This window comes from Pristiophorus japonicus, chromosome 13, assembly GCF_044704955.1.
Source record: "Pristiophorus japonicus isolate sPriJap1 chromosome 13, sPriJap1.hap1, whole genome shotgun sequence".
Lineage (NCBI taxonomy): Eukaryota > Metazoa > Chordata > Chondrichthyes > Pristiophoridae > Pristiophorus > Pristiophorus japonicus.
Window position 1 is genome coordinate 98,424,042 of NC_091989.1, and position 12,792 is coordinate 98,436,833.

A 12,792-nucleotide genomic window follows, 5' to 3' on the forward strand; every position below is an offset into this window, starting at 1 on the left:
CCTGAAGAAGTCAGGTACCCGCGAAATTTCCAAATTTGTCCATAGTCATGTGTTACCCAAAAGTATACCTACAGTCGATGTAGATATTAACTGTGTGTCCTTCAGCCAGAATACAGGCTCGAGTTAACGCAAACAATTCGGCTTGTTGGGCTGAAAAGGAGTCTGGAAGAGAGGCTGTTTCGACAACATTAAACTGGGTTACAATTGCATAAACTGCTCTAGGTTGGCCCCTATCATTTCGTAAGGCTGATCCGTCAACATAGTACACTAGATCAGGGTTAGACATTAGTACATCTGTTAAATTGATACGTGGTTTAGTCACTAATTCGGTTACCACTTCACATGAATGGGGTTCGCCGTCTTCTTCCGTGGGGAGTAGAGTGGCTGGATTTAAGGTAGTACATCTTTTAATGATAAGGTTCGGATTTGATAACAGTTCAACTTCATATTTAGTGGTTCTTGCAGAAGTTAGGTGTGGGGTGGCACATTTAGTAAGTAAAATCTCGACAGAGTGTGGGATGTATAGAATGGTTTGATGATTTAGAGTTATTATCTGAGCCTGTTGTATAGCGTAATAAGTTGCTGTCAACGAAGGAAGACATCCTGGTAATCCGCGTGCCACTGGGTCTAGTTGGGTCCTGAAATACGCTACCGGTCACTGCCTGTCCCCATGTAACTGAGTCAAAACAGATTGTGCAAAACCAGACTTGTGATAAACAAATAAGTTGAATGTCTTAGTGTAATCTGGTAATCCCAAGGCTGGTGCTGAAGTGAGGGACTACTTAAGATTCTGGAAAGCATTCCGGGATACTTCATTCTAAATCCTTCTTTAAGCATTGTGAGAATATAGTAAATTCATTCACAGCTCGTAGGTCTTGGACAAACCTCCATTTGTCACTATTGGGCTTCTGAACCGGAAAAGTCGGTGTGTTACACGGACTTCTCATTTATGCTTATAGTGATTCACAGATCACAGAATGCAAAGTACTTGTTTAATAATTTTATTAAAAGCTTCCAAACCCAAGATTTTTGCAATACACCCAAAATGTTTATCAAGGAGAATCACCTGAAATATCTCAAAATCCCAATTCAAATATTGTACTGCCAATCTTTTATTTAAAAAAATCTTCTTACTGAGCTAGAACCTTTCGTCTCAAGGTTTTACACAAAGGACAATAGGAGCGTGCTCCCCAAGCCTGCAGCCTCGAGAGACCCATGCAGGCTTTAAAAAAAAAGGCATTACAACTTCCCTTCCCCGTTCTTTATCTCACTCCTAGACTAAATTTATGTCTTTGAACCCAATGTAATCAATGATTGTGTGTCTTCTTTCGACAAGTAAGCGAGCATGTCAAATAAATTCTCTTTTTTTTTTAACCACCGGGACCATGTCTCAACAAACCTATCCTTTGTGCACTTCCTAGCTCCGTAACTTCTCATCCAAATAAATCCACACCTGCATTTCTAACTTAAAATATCTTAAACTTCCCACATACAGGACAACACTATGAAAGGTTAAAAAAAACCTTCACTCTGTTTGAAAAAGTGGATGGAGCTAAAACCAACGGGCAGCTCCACCACCTTTCCAAACAGGCTTTCAGACGCATGAAAAATTTTGCAGTCAAAAAAAAAACTCACAAGCACTCTCATTCAAAGACAGACATTCACAAAAGTTTCTCTTCATTCAACAAAGCTTATTGTTTGGCCAGCTCTATTTTTGGATCCATACGTCACTATCAGGTTTTCTTTTTTTTTACATATTGATTTACTTCCTCTGTTAATTTTATGTGGGCTCGAAGAATCAGACCCCAGGCCTTTTCTATTACTTTATTTTTTTCCCCTTCTACCTGGATCTCTGTTTGTAAGACACTCCTCTAGACATGTTGTTCTCTCTAAATTAAATGAACCATTGGGTGGAAATGGCCTGTTTTCACCCTTAGTCCACTTTACCCATTTTTTTTAGGCGGTCAATTAAAGACTGACTACAATTCTGGAACATAAAATAGGCTAGTGTGCCCTTTGGTGGTGTTTTACTTGCTCCAGCACCCATTCTGGATGATTAAGATTTTCCACAGTTTCTGATCTCACAATCTTTTTGTCCAACCGAGTTCTCTACGCCCACTTCTCCTGGCCATCATGTGGCCGAAAAAGGCTCTTAATTCGCGCTCAGCCTGGGTGTGTGAGAGATGTTGGCATGAACCAACCGTAGTTGATCAATCAGTTATTGTTTCTTTTCTCAATCAATCCTTATTTTTCCAAATCACAATTTTACCTAGTGACTCTTTTCGTTTCTCTAATTGCAATGTCGCACAAAGTTATTGAACACAATAGTATAACAAGGACAACTAGGACAAACAACATTCACACGAGTGTACAAATCATAACCTTAAACTCTATCTAAACAAATAATCAATTCTCAGTCTGCGTTGTACGCCACTACAGACCGAGTCCTTAACTTATCCTAATAAAACTTATAAAACTTATGGTCCCATTACCTTAACTCTTATCACATAAGAACTTTCAATCGATTAGTGCATTTTCACCCTAATCTTATCACATAAGAACCGTTTTTTTTTTTACCTCTTCCTAATGAAAATCTCCCCGGGCTGTTCAAGATATTTCCAGGATAAAATCCCTTCTGCCTGCAAGCTGAGAAAGAAATGATCACAAAAATAACTTTAGCTTTCAAATGTCAGGTCTCGTAGATCACAGTACCTCCCCTGTGGACAAAAGATTACATATGCGATTCAACAGTGAGGAAACCTCTTGTGAGCAAAAGGCTCACCTTATTCTGGCCAGTGAAGCCCTTCACTGAAGAGGCACTATGCCCGCATCCGTTTTACTCACAGGGTAGAGAGTAAGCAATCTCTGTGGAACATCCAAGAAGTAACTGTCGAAATCTCGACTCGCAATATACGACTCAGACACCTTCAGCTCCGGCAGATGTTCCTTTAATTTTACTTGCCAGCAAGGGAAAAGTCTCATTAGTCAAAGGGTAAGTGAAGACCCTTGAAATGCTACAATTTCACGAGATATTTATACAGTAAAAACCCAAGTTATGGCCTCTTCCTGTGTATTGGCTCTGTCTTGGAGTCAGTGAATACAGATAAAGAGTTAATTACTACATCCTTGTCTTGACATGGTTTCCGAATGTTCCTTTTGTCAGGGTTATTAGTCGGCCAGTCAGCCATTACTCGATAAGAGAGTGGTAATGAGCTATTACCGGCATTGCATTGTGTCAGGTTGTCCAGTTTCCTGGTCAGCTATCTTTCTGCATGAGATGGATGAGGTCTGTGCAAGAGATAATGGCTGATGGTTTGAGTATCTCAAAAGGGCGGGCGGGGGGGGGGGGGGATGTGGAACTGATGCTGCAATGAACAATACAGGAGAGCACCATGGGTTTTATTGGTCCCAGCAGCACAGTCTCCATGCTGTCTGATGGCTATTAATCAGCTATCAGCCGTTTCAAGCCAGGTTTAGCTGTTTATGCAAACAGACTGTCCATTGCAGAAATTTCTAGAAGGACCAGGACTCCATTTTGTTTTATAATCAGAAAGGGTACAAAATACAGTGTGATACAGCTCAGATAAAATACATTTCCACAGCAGACAGGAAGCAAATAGTAGGAATAAACAGATCCTTTTCAGAATTGCAGGCAGTGACTAGTGGTGTACCACAATGTTCAGTGCTGGGACCCAGCTATTTACAATATACATTAATGATTTAGACGAAGGAATTGAATGTAATATCTCCAAGTTAGCAGATGACACTAAGCTGGGTGACAGTGTGAGCTGTGAGGAGGATGCGAAGAGGCTGCAGGGTGGCTTGGACAGGTTGGATGAGTGGGCAAATGCATGGCAGATGCAGTATAATGCAGATAAATGTGAGATTATCCACTTTGGTGGCAACAACAGTAAGGCAGAATATTATCTGAATGGTGACAGATTAGGAAAATGGGAGGTGCAATGAGACCTGAGTGTCATGGTACATCAGTCATTGAAAGTTGGCATGCAGGTACAGCAGACGGTGAAGAAGGCAAATGGCATGTTGGCCTTCATAGCGGGAGGATTTGAGTATAGGAGCAGGGAGGCTTACTGTAGTTGTACAGAGCCTTGGTGAGGCCACACCGGGAATATTGTGTTCAGTTTTGGTCTCCTAATCTGAGGAAGGACATTCTTGCTATTGAAGGAATGCAGCGAACGTTCACCAGACTGATTCCCGGGATGGCAGGACTGAGATCGACACCACTTATGTTCACTGGAATTTAGAAAAATGAGAGGGGATCCCATAGAAACATAACATTTTGATGGGATTGGACACGTTAGATGTAGGTAATATGTTCCCGATGTTGGGGAATTCCAGAACCGGGGTCACAGTCTAAGGATAGGACGAAAGGTAGAGAAACTTCTTCACTCAGAGAATTGTCAACCTGTGGAATTCTCTACCACAGAAAGTTGTTGAGGGCAGTTCGTTAGATGTATTCAAAAGTCTAAAGGGATCAAGGGGTATGGAGAGAAAGCAGGAATGGGGTACTGAAGTTGCATGATCAGTCTTGATCATATTGAATGGTGGTGCAGGCCCGAAGGGCCGAATGGCCTACTCCTGCACCTATTTTCTATGTTTCTATGAAAGGATAGTTCCACTCATAGGGAAAATTAAAAGTATGGGCATAATCTCAGAATAAGGGGACGCCCATTTAAAACTGAGATGAGGAGGAATTTCTTCTCTCAGAGGGTTGGAGATCTATGGAATTCTCCACCCCAGAGATCTGCGGATGCTGGGTCATTGAATATAGTTAAGGTGGAGATAGACAGATTTTTGAGCGATAAAGGAGTAAAGGGTTATGGGGAGCGGGCTGGAAAGTTCAGCTGAGACCATGATCAGATCAACCATGATCCTATTAAATGGCAGAGCAGGCTCGATGGACCAAATGCCTACTCCTGCTCCTATTTCTTATGTTCTTATGTAAGATATTACGTTTGGTCTGTCAAAGGTGGAAGATGAGGATCTACATGCTGTTATTGATACTTGGAGGTGCAGCAAGCGCAACAAACTACACGAAAATATTTAGAATCAGGATTGCCATCTGCACACTGGACAAAGGAAGTGAATGTGTTTCACTCCCAATTTACGGAACAAAACCTCAGATTCTTGGTAGGCACATAAAATCAACTGACTGCAATAACTCACGCGAAACGTATAGTGGGGATCTCCCGATTTGGATAAGGAATAGTACAAGGGATAAAGTAACAAAAGAATACGGGACGAGGTGTGTACTCTCCAGGGAAGAGCTTACAAGTGAGAAATAAAAGAATGTTATGGAATGTGTATTAGGTGCATGGTATAGGATAGTAAAGGCCCGAAGGTATGGACATTACGGAAAGAGAATAATCGGAACTAGGAACGGATAAAGGAATCAAGTCAAGGTCCTATAGCGTCAAAAAGCAAGGGCTATATTCAACTGTGTTGGCCTCGAGGGTGGGAGAAACATAAAGGCCAGTATTCTTGCATCGTATCTCACATTATGCCCAATTACAGTTATCAGGACGAGGAGAAAAATATACCGTTTGTAGCAACCTTTAAGTATTGGGAAAGTATAGTTACCCTAAAAGTGATGGTAGGGAACATGATAGAATTTGAAGATGCAGTAACTGGATGCATGAAGGACGACAACATATGAGAAACAGAATAGTTCAAACTCTCAGGATCAGGGAAACGAGGGGCAATGTCCTCAATTAGAGTCAGGATCTGGAAATGATCTCATAGTTACCCTTACCCATAAAATGGTACATCAGGTTATACCAGAAGTGATCCCTGTCATTCTAAGCTTTACGGACTTAATATTGCCAGACTGGTGTCCCAAAAAAACAACACAGTTAACTCAAGAAATGACACACCAAGTTTTTAATCAATATTGGGAAAGGGCCAACTTGTCCACAAGTGTAGAAAAAGTACAGAATGCATTTCACCATAAGATTAATACCAACAATGAAAGGGGTAGAAAGAAAAGAGGTTTAATAAATGATGCACTCACCGGTTTTATTAGACACCTCAATCGTTAATTCTATGGATTTAACAGCTTTACAGATAGAGTTATGAATATTATGTGGAGAATTGAAAGATATACTCAGTAAAGGGGACAATATAGAAAGTGAGGAGCTAAAATAAAATTAAATAATGACCATACACCCAAAGGATATTATACATGTGATAGAAATCATGCCAAAAGAATGAATGATATTATCAGAGAGGACAGAAGTGCCTCTGACCAAGCAGCCCATAATGACGTATACGTTATGTATGGGAATTGGTTGGTAGAACAATCCTGGGAAAATCTAGAAATTATTAACAAGGGATGTCGCCACACTTGGGTAACCAATAAAAATTTGTCAGGATTGTCTCATTATCATGATACAGAACTATGTAAGATTAGGAATTTGATTGGGGTCCATCTAGTTAAACACAAATGTCACGAGGTGGGGAACCAGAAACGATTGGGACTAATAGTATGAATTCCCAGACTTATGAATCGAACCATGCCCAATCCCCTGTTTAGCGTAGAACATATAGGGGTCGTGAAAGGAAATGTCACTAGTCAATTCCTGACAGCACCCCAATGGTTGGTCCAATTAGAAGAACTAACTTGAGTAGAACCAAACCTGCAGGGTTGTAGATAAAGTGGAGATGCCCATACTTGCCCGTTTTGTTTATATGACCATTCAAAAGAAACATGTGGTTTCAATTGGAATAGAGAGGGTCCAAACTGTACTATGAAAGTAACGGGATCATCAGCTGTAAGAAGCAGAATGGCCTATGTAAGGGAAGGAGTGCATTGTTTTACAACGTTAGAAAATCATTATCATCACGGACCACTTAAATGTTCAGTGGACCCTGGAACCTACTGTATTACGCCCACCAACACCACAGTCATAGGGAGAAAAACCCTCCTTGCAGTTGCTGGAGAAATATCACCAACGATGTTTCCGCAAGATCCTCCTAATCCCCTGGGAGGACAGACGCACCAACATTCGCATTCTTGACTAGAAACATAGAAACATAGAAAATAGGTGCAGGAGTAGGCAATTCGGCCCTTCTAGCCTGCACCGCCATTCAATGAGTTCATGGCTGAACATGCAACTTCAGTACCCCATTCCTGCTTTCTCGCCATACCCCTTGATCCCCCTAGTAGTAAGGACTACATCTAACTCCTTTTTGAATAGATTTAGTGAATTGGTCTCAACAAATTTCTGTGGTAGAGAATTCCACAGGTTCACCACTTTCTGGGTGAAGAAGTTGATCCTCATCTCGGTACTAAATGGCTTACCCCTTATCCTTAGACTGTGACCCCTGGTTCTGGACTTCCCCAACATTGGGAACATTCTTCCTGCATCTAACCTGTCTAACCCCGTCAGAATTTTAAACGTTTCTATGAGGTCCTCTCTAATTCTTCTGAATTCCAGTGAATACAAGCCCAGTCGATCCAGTCTTACTTGATAGGTCAGTCCCGCCATCCCGGGAATCAGTCTGGTGAACCTTCGCTGCACCCCCTCAATTGCAAGAATGTCCTTCCTCAGGTTAGGAGACCAAAACTGTACACAATACTCCAGGTGTGGCCTCACCAAGGCCCTGTACAACTGTAGCAACACCTCCCTGCCCCTGTACTCAAATCCCCTCGCTATGAAGGCCAACATGCCATTTGCTTTCTTAACAGCCTGCTGTACCTGCATGCGAACCTTCAATGACTGATGTACCATGACACCCAGGTCTCGTTGCACCTCCCCTTTTCCTAATCTGTCACCATTCAGATAATAGTCTGTCTCTCTGTTTTTACCACGAAAGTGAATAACCTCACATTTATCCACATTATACTTCATCTGCCATGCATTTGCCCACTCACATAACCTATCCAAGTCGCTCTGCAGCCTCATAGCATCCTCCTCACAGCTCACACTGCCACCCAACTTAGTGTCATCCGCAAATTTGGGGATACTACATTTAATCCCCTCGTCCAAATCATTAATGTACAATGTAAACAGCGGGGGCCCCAGCACAGAACCTTGCGGTACCCCACTAATCACCGCCTGCCATTCTGAAAAGTACCCATTTACTCCTACTCTTTGCTTCCTGTCTGCCAACCAGTTCTCAATCCACGTCAGCACACTACCCCCAATCCCATGTGCTTTAACTTTGCACATTAATCTCTTGTGTGGGACCTTGTCGAAAGCCTTCTGAAAGTCCAAATATACCACATCAACTGGTTCTCCCTTGTCCACTCTACTGGAAACATCCTCAAAAAATTCCAGAAGATTTGTCAAGCACGATTTCCCTTTCACAAATCCATGCTGACTTGGACCTATCATGTCACCTCTTTCCAAATGCGCTGCTATGACATCCTTACTAATTGATTCCATCATTTTACCCACTACCAATGTGAGGCTGACCGGTCTATAATTCCCTGTTTTCTCTCTCCCTCTTTTTTTAAAAAGTGGGGTTACATTGGCTACCCTCCACTTGATAGGAACTGATCCAGAGTCAATGGAATGTTGGAAAATGATTGTCAATGCATCCGCTATTTCCAAGGCCACATCCTTACGTACTCTGGGATGCAGTCCATCAGGCCCTGGGGATTTATCGGCCTTCAATCCCATCAATTGCCCCAACACAATTTCCCGACTAATAAGGATTTCCCTCAGTTCCTCCCCCATACTAGACCTTCTGACCCCTTTTATATCCGGAAGCTTATTAGTGTCCTCCTTAGTGAATACTGAACCAAAGTACTTGTTCAATAGGTCCGCCATTTCTTTGTTCCCCGTTGTGACTTCTCCTGATTCTGACTGCAGGGGACCTACGTTTGTCTTTACAAACCTTTTTCTCTTTACATATCTATAGAAACTTTTGCAATTCGTCTTAATGTTCCCTCCAAGCTTCTTCTCGTACTTCATTTTCCCTGCCCTAATCAAACCCTTTGTCCTCCTCTGCCGAGTTCTAAATCTCCCAGTCTCCGGGTTCGCTGCTATTTCTGGCCAATTTGTATGCCACTTCCTTGGCTTTAATACTATCCCTGATTTCCCTTGATAGCCACGGTTGAGCCACCTTCACTTTTTTATTTTTACGCCAGACAGGAATGTACAATTGTTGTCGTTCATCCATGCGGTCTCTAAATGTCTGCCATTGCCCATCCACAGTCAACCCCTTAAGTATCATTCGCCAATCTATCCTAGCCAATTCACGCCTCATACCTTCAAAGTTACCCTTTAAGTTCTGGATGATGGTCTCTGAATTAACTATTTCATTCTCCATCCTAATGCATAATTCCACCATATTATGGTCACTCTTCCCCAAGGGGCCTCGCACAACAAGATTGCTAATTAATCCTCTCTCATTACACAACACCCAGTCTAAGATGGCCTCCCCCCTAGTTGGTTCCTTGATATATTGGTCTAGAAAACCATCCCTTATGCACTCCAGGAAATTCTCCTCCACCATATTGCTTCCAGTTTGGTTAGCCCAATCTATGTGCATATTAAAGTCACCCATTATAACTGCTGCACCTTTATTGCACGCACCCCTAATTTCCTGTTTGATGCCCTCCCCAACATCACTACTACTGTTTGGAGGTCTGTACACAACTCCCACTAACGTTTTTTGTCCTTTGGTGTTCTGCAGCTCTACCCATATAGATTCCACATCATCCAAGCTAATGTCCTTCCTAACTATTGCATTAATCTCCTCTTTAACCAGCAATGCTACCCCACCTCCTTTTCCTTTTATTCTATCCTTCCTGAATGTTGAATACCCCTGGATGTTGAGTTCCCAGCCTTGATCATCCTGGAGTCACGTCTCCGTAATCCTAATCACATCATATTTGTTAACATCTATTTGCACAGTTAATTCATCCACCTTATTATGGATACTGCATTAAGACACAAAGCCTTCAGGCTTGTTTTTTTAACACCCTTTGTCCTTTTAGAATTTTGCTGTACAGTGGCCCTTTTTTTTCTTTGCCTTGGTTTCTCTGCCCTCCACTTTTCCTCATATCCTTTCTGCCTTTCGCTTTTGTCTCCTTTTTGTTTCCCTCTGTCTCCCTGCATTGGTTCCCATCCCCCTGCCATATTAGTTTAACTCCTCCCCAACAGCACTAGCAAACACTCCCCCTAGGACATTGGTTCTGGTCCTGCCCAGGTGCAGACCGTCCGGTTTGTACTGGTCCCACCTCCCCCAGAACTGGTTCGAATGCCCCAGGAATTTGAATCCCTCCCTGCTGCACCACTGCTGAAGCCACGTATTCATCTGCGCTATCCTGCGATTTCTACTCTGACTAGCATGTGGCACTGGTAGCAATCCTGAGATTACCACTTTTGAGGTCCTACTTTTTAATTTAGCGCCTAGCTCCTTAAATTCGTTTCGTCGGACCTCATCCCTTTTTTTACCTATGGCCAACATCCCCAACATTGAAGCATTGACCACACTCGATCAGCGCCACTGGGCAGGCCACATTGTCCACATGCCAGTCACGAGACTCCCAAAGCAAGCGCTCTACTCGGAACTCCTTCACGGCAAACAAGCCAAAGGTGGGCAGAGGAAACATTACAAGGACACCCTCAAAGCCTGCCTGATAAAGTGCACCATCCCCACTGACACCTGGGAGTCCCTGGTCAAAGACCGCCCTAAGTGGAGGAAGTGCATCCGGGAGGGCGCTGAGCTTCTCGTGTCTCGTCGCCGAGAGTATGCAGAAATCAAGCGCAGGCAGCAGAAAGAGCGTGCGGCAAACCAGTCCTGATCTTCTCCCCTCCCTCCAACTCCTGACCTTCAACCCCACCACCACGAGTGCCTGACTTTCTCCTCCCACCCGAGTATCTGGCCGTCCCCTTCCCCCGAGTTTGTGATCTTCTCCCTCCACCCGAACTCCTGACCTTCTGATACTGAGTTCCTGTTGTCCCCCCCCCCGCGTCCCCCCGAGTGCCTAATCCTCCCCACACCGTAGTTCCTGACCTTCTCCCCTTTCCCAAGTTTCTGACAACTCTCTCCCCAGAGTTTGTGACCTTCTCCCGAGTTCTGGCCATCTCACCCCGGGATCCTGATCCCCTCCCCTCCCCCAGCTCTGATCTTTTTCCCCACGAGTTCCTGACCTTCGTACCTCCGAGAGCTCCTGACCTCAGATGCCCAAGCTCCTGATGTTTGCCCCCCACCCCGCCACCAAGTTTGTGATCTTCTCCTTCCATCCAAGTGTCCGACCTTCCCCTCCCCAGAATTCATCACCTTCTCCCCTCCACCCAAGCTCCTGTCCTTTGCCCCTGAATTCCTGAACACATCCCCTTTTCCCGAGCTCCTAACCTTCTCTCCCCGAGTCCCTGAACTTCTTCAACTCTCCCGCGCCCCCCCCCCCCCACTGTCCACCTTCCTAAACCTCTCCCCCCGCCAAAGTCCTGACTTTCTCTCCCTCACTCTCCGAGCTCCTCTCTGCTCCCTCCCCTCTCCGAGCCCCTCTCTGCTCCCTCCCCTCTCCGAGCTCCTCTCTGCTCCCTCCCCTCTCAGAGCCCTTCTCTGCTCCCTCCCCTCTCCGAGCCCTTCTCTGCTCCCTCCCCTCTCCAAGCCCCTCTCTGCTACCTCCCCTCTCCAAGCCCTTCTCTGCTCCCTCCCCTCTCCGAGCCCTTCTCTGCTCCCTCCCCTCTCCGAGCTCCTCTCTGCTCCCTCCCCTCTCCGAGCCCCTCTCTGCTCCCTCCCCTCTCAGAGCCCTTCTCTGATCCCTCCCCTCTCCGAGCCCTTCTCTGCTCCCTCCCCTCTCCGAGCCCCTCTCTGCTACCTCCCCTCTCCGAGCTCCCGCTCCCTCTCCCCTCCCCGATCTCCTGTCTCCCCCTGATTGAACCTCTCTCCTCTCCAAACTCCATTCAATCCCCTGACCCTCCCCACAGGGAGCTGAGGAAAGCCGCTGGTTGAGGCCGCAGCTGCCGCAATGCCGTGTGCGCATGCGCGACCGGATCGAGAGCGCATGCACAGTACCAAAGAGAAGCGCATGCGCAGAGGAACTCAGAACACCATGGAATTAAACTCTCCAACATCCGGGCACCTCAGTGGCTCAGGAAAAGAGGAATATGGGCAAGTGCACCAACAGAACTAAACAGCAGGTTTTTGAACAAGACCTTCCAAGCTGCACCGCTGCCCAGAAGCTTGGGTAATACCAACCTTGAATCTGTAATGGTTGTTTGATACTGCATGTATGATTGATACTGCTCGTGTTACAATAAAACCTTGTTAGATGCAATTTAGAGCCACAAGCGTCGCTGGCACAAGGGAACTTTACAACACAACCAAGGCCAGATCTGGCTGGACCAAGTGAAGCCTTGCAAAGTCTCACTGTTCACTGGATTGGCTTCTCTGGTACTCTCTATCCTGGCCCATGTAGGGAGCAAAGGTGAAAGCGCTAATATGCAGCAGTAGATCTGAGCAGAATTATATAAACTCCATGACTTAAACTTAAACTGGAGCGGGCCGAGGGCTGAGAAGCGGATCAGATGCAGTTGCGACAGCGGAGAATATAAGGTTGGCTGACTCTAGTCGTGTATTGTAGCTCAGGCTGTGTGTGTGTTATTCTGATGGCTACTTTGAGCAGCGGCCAGGAATCTGGCAAAACGACCAATTAACAATCTTTCTAAACACGGCTTTAGTCACTCTAGAATTGTCAGGGTCCAAAAATCAAATGAAAACAGAGAAACTTATACCGGTATTATATCATAGAATGTAAGTGTAATTGTTTGTTATTGCTAAAATATTTGAGGACTTTTCATGTAATTACTT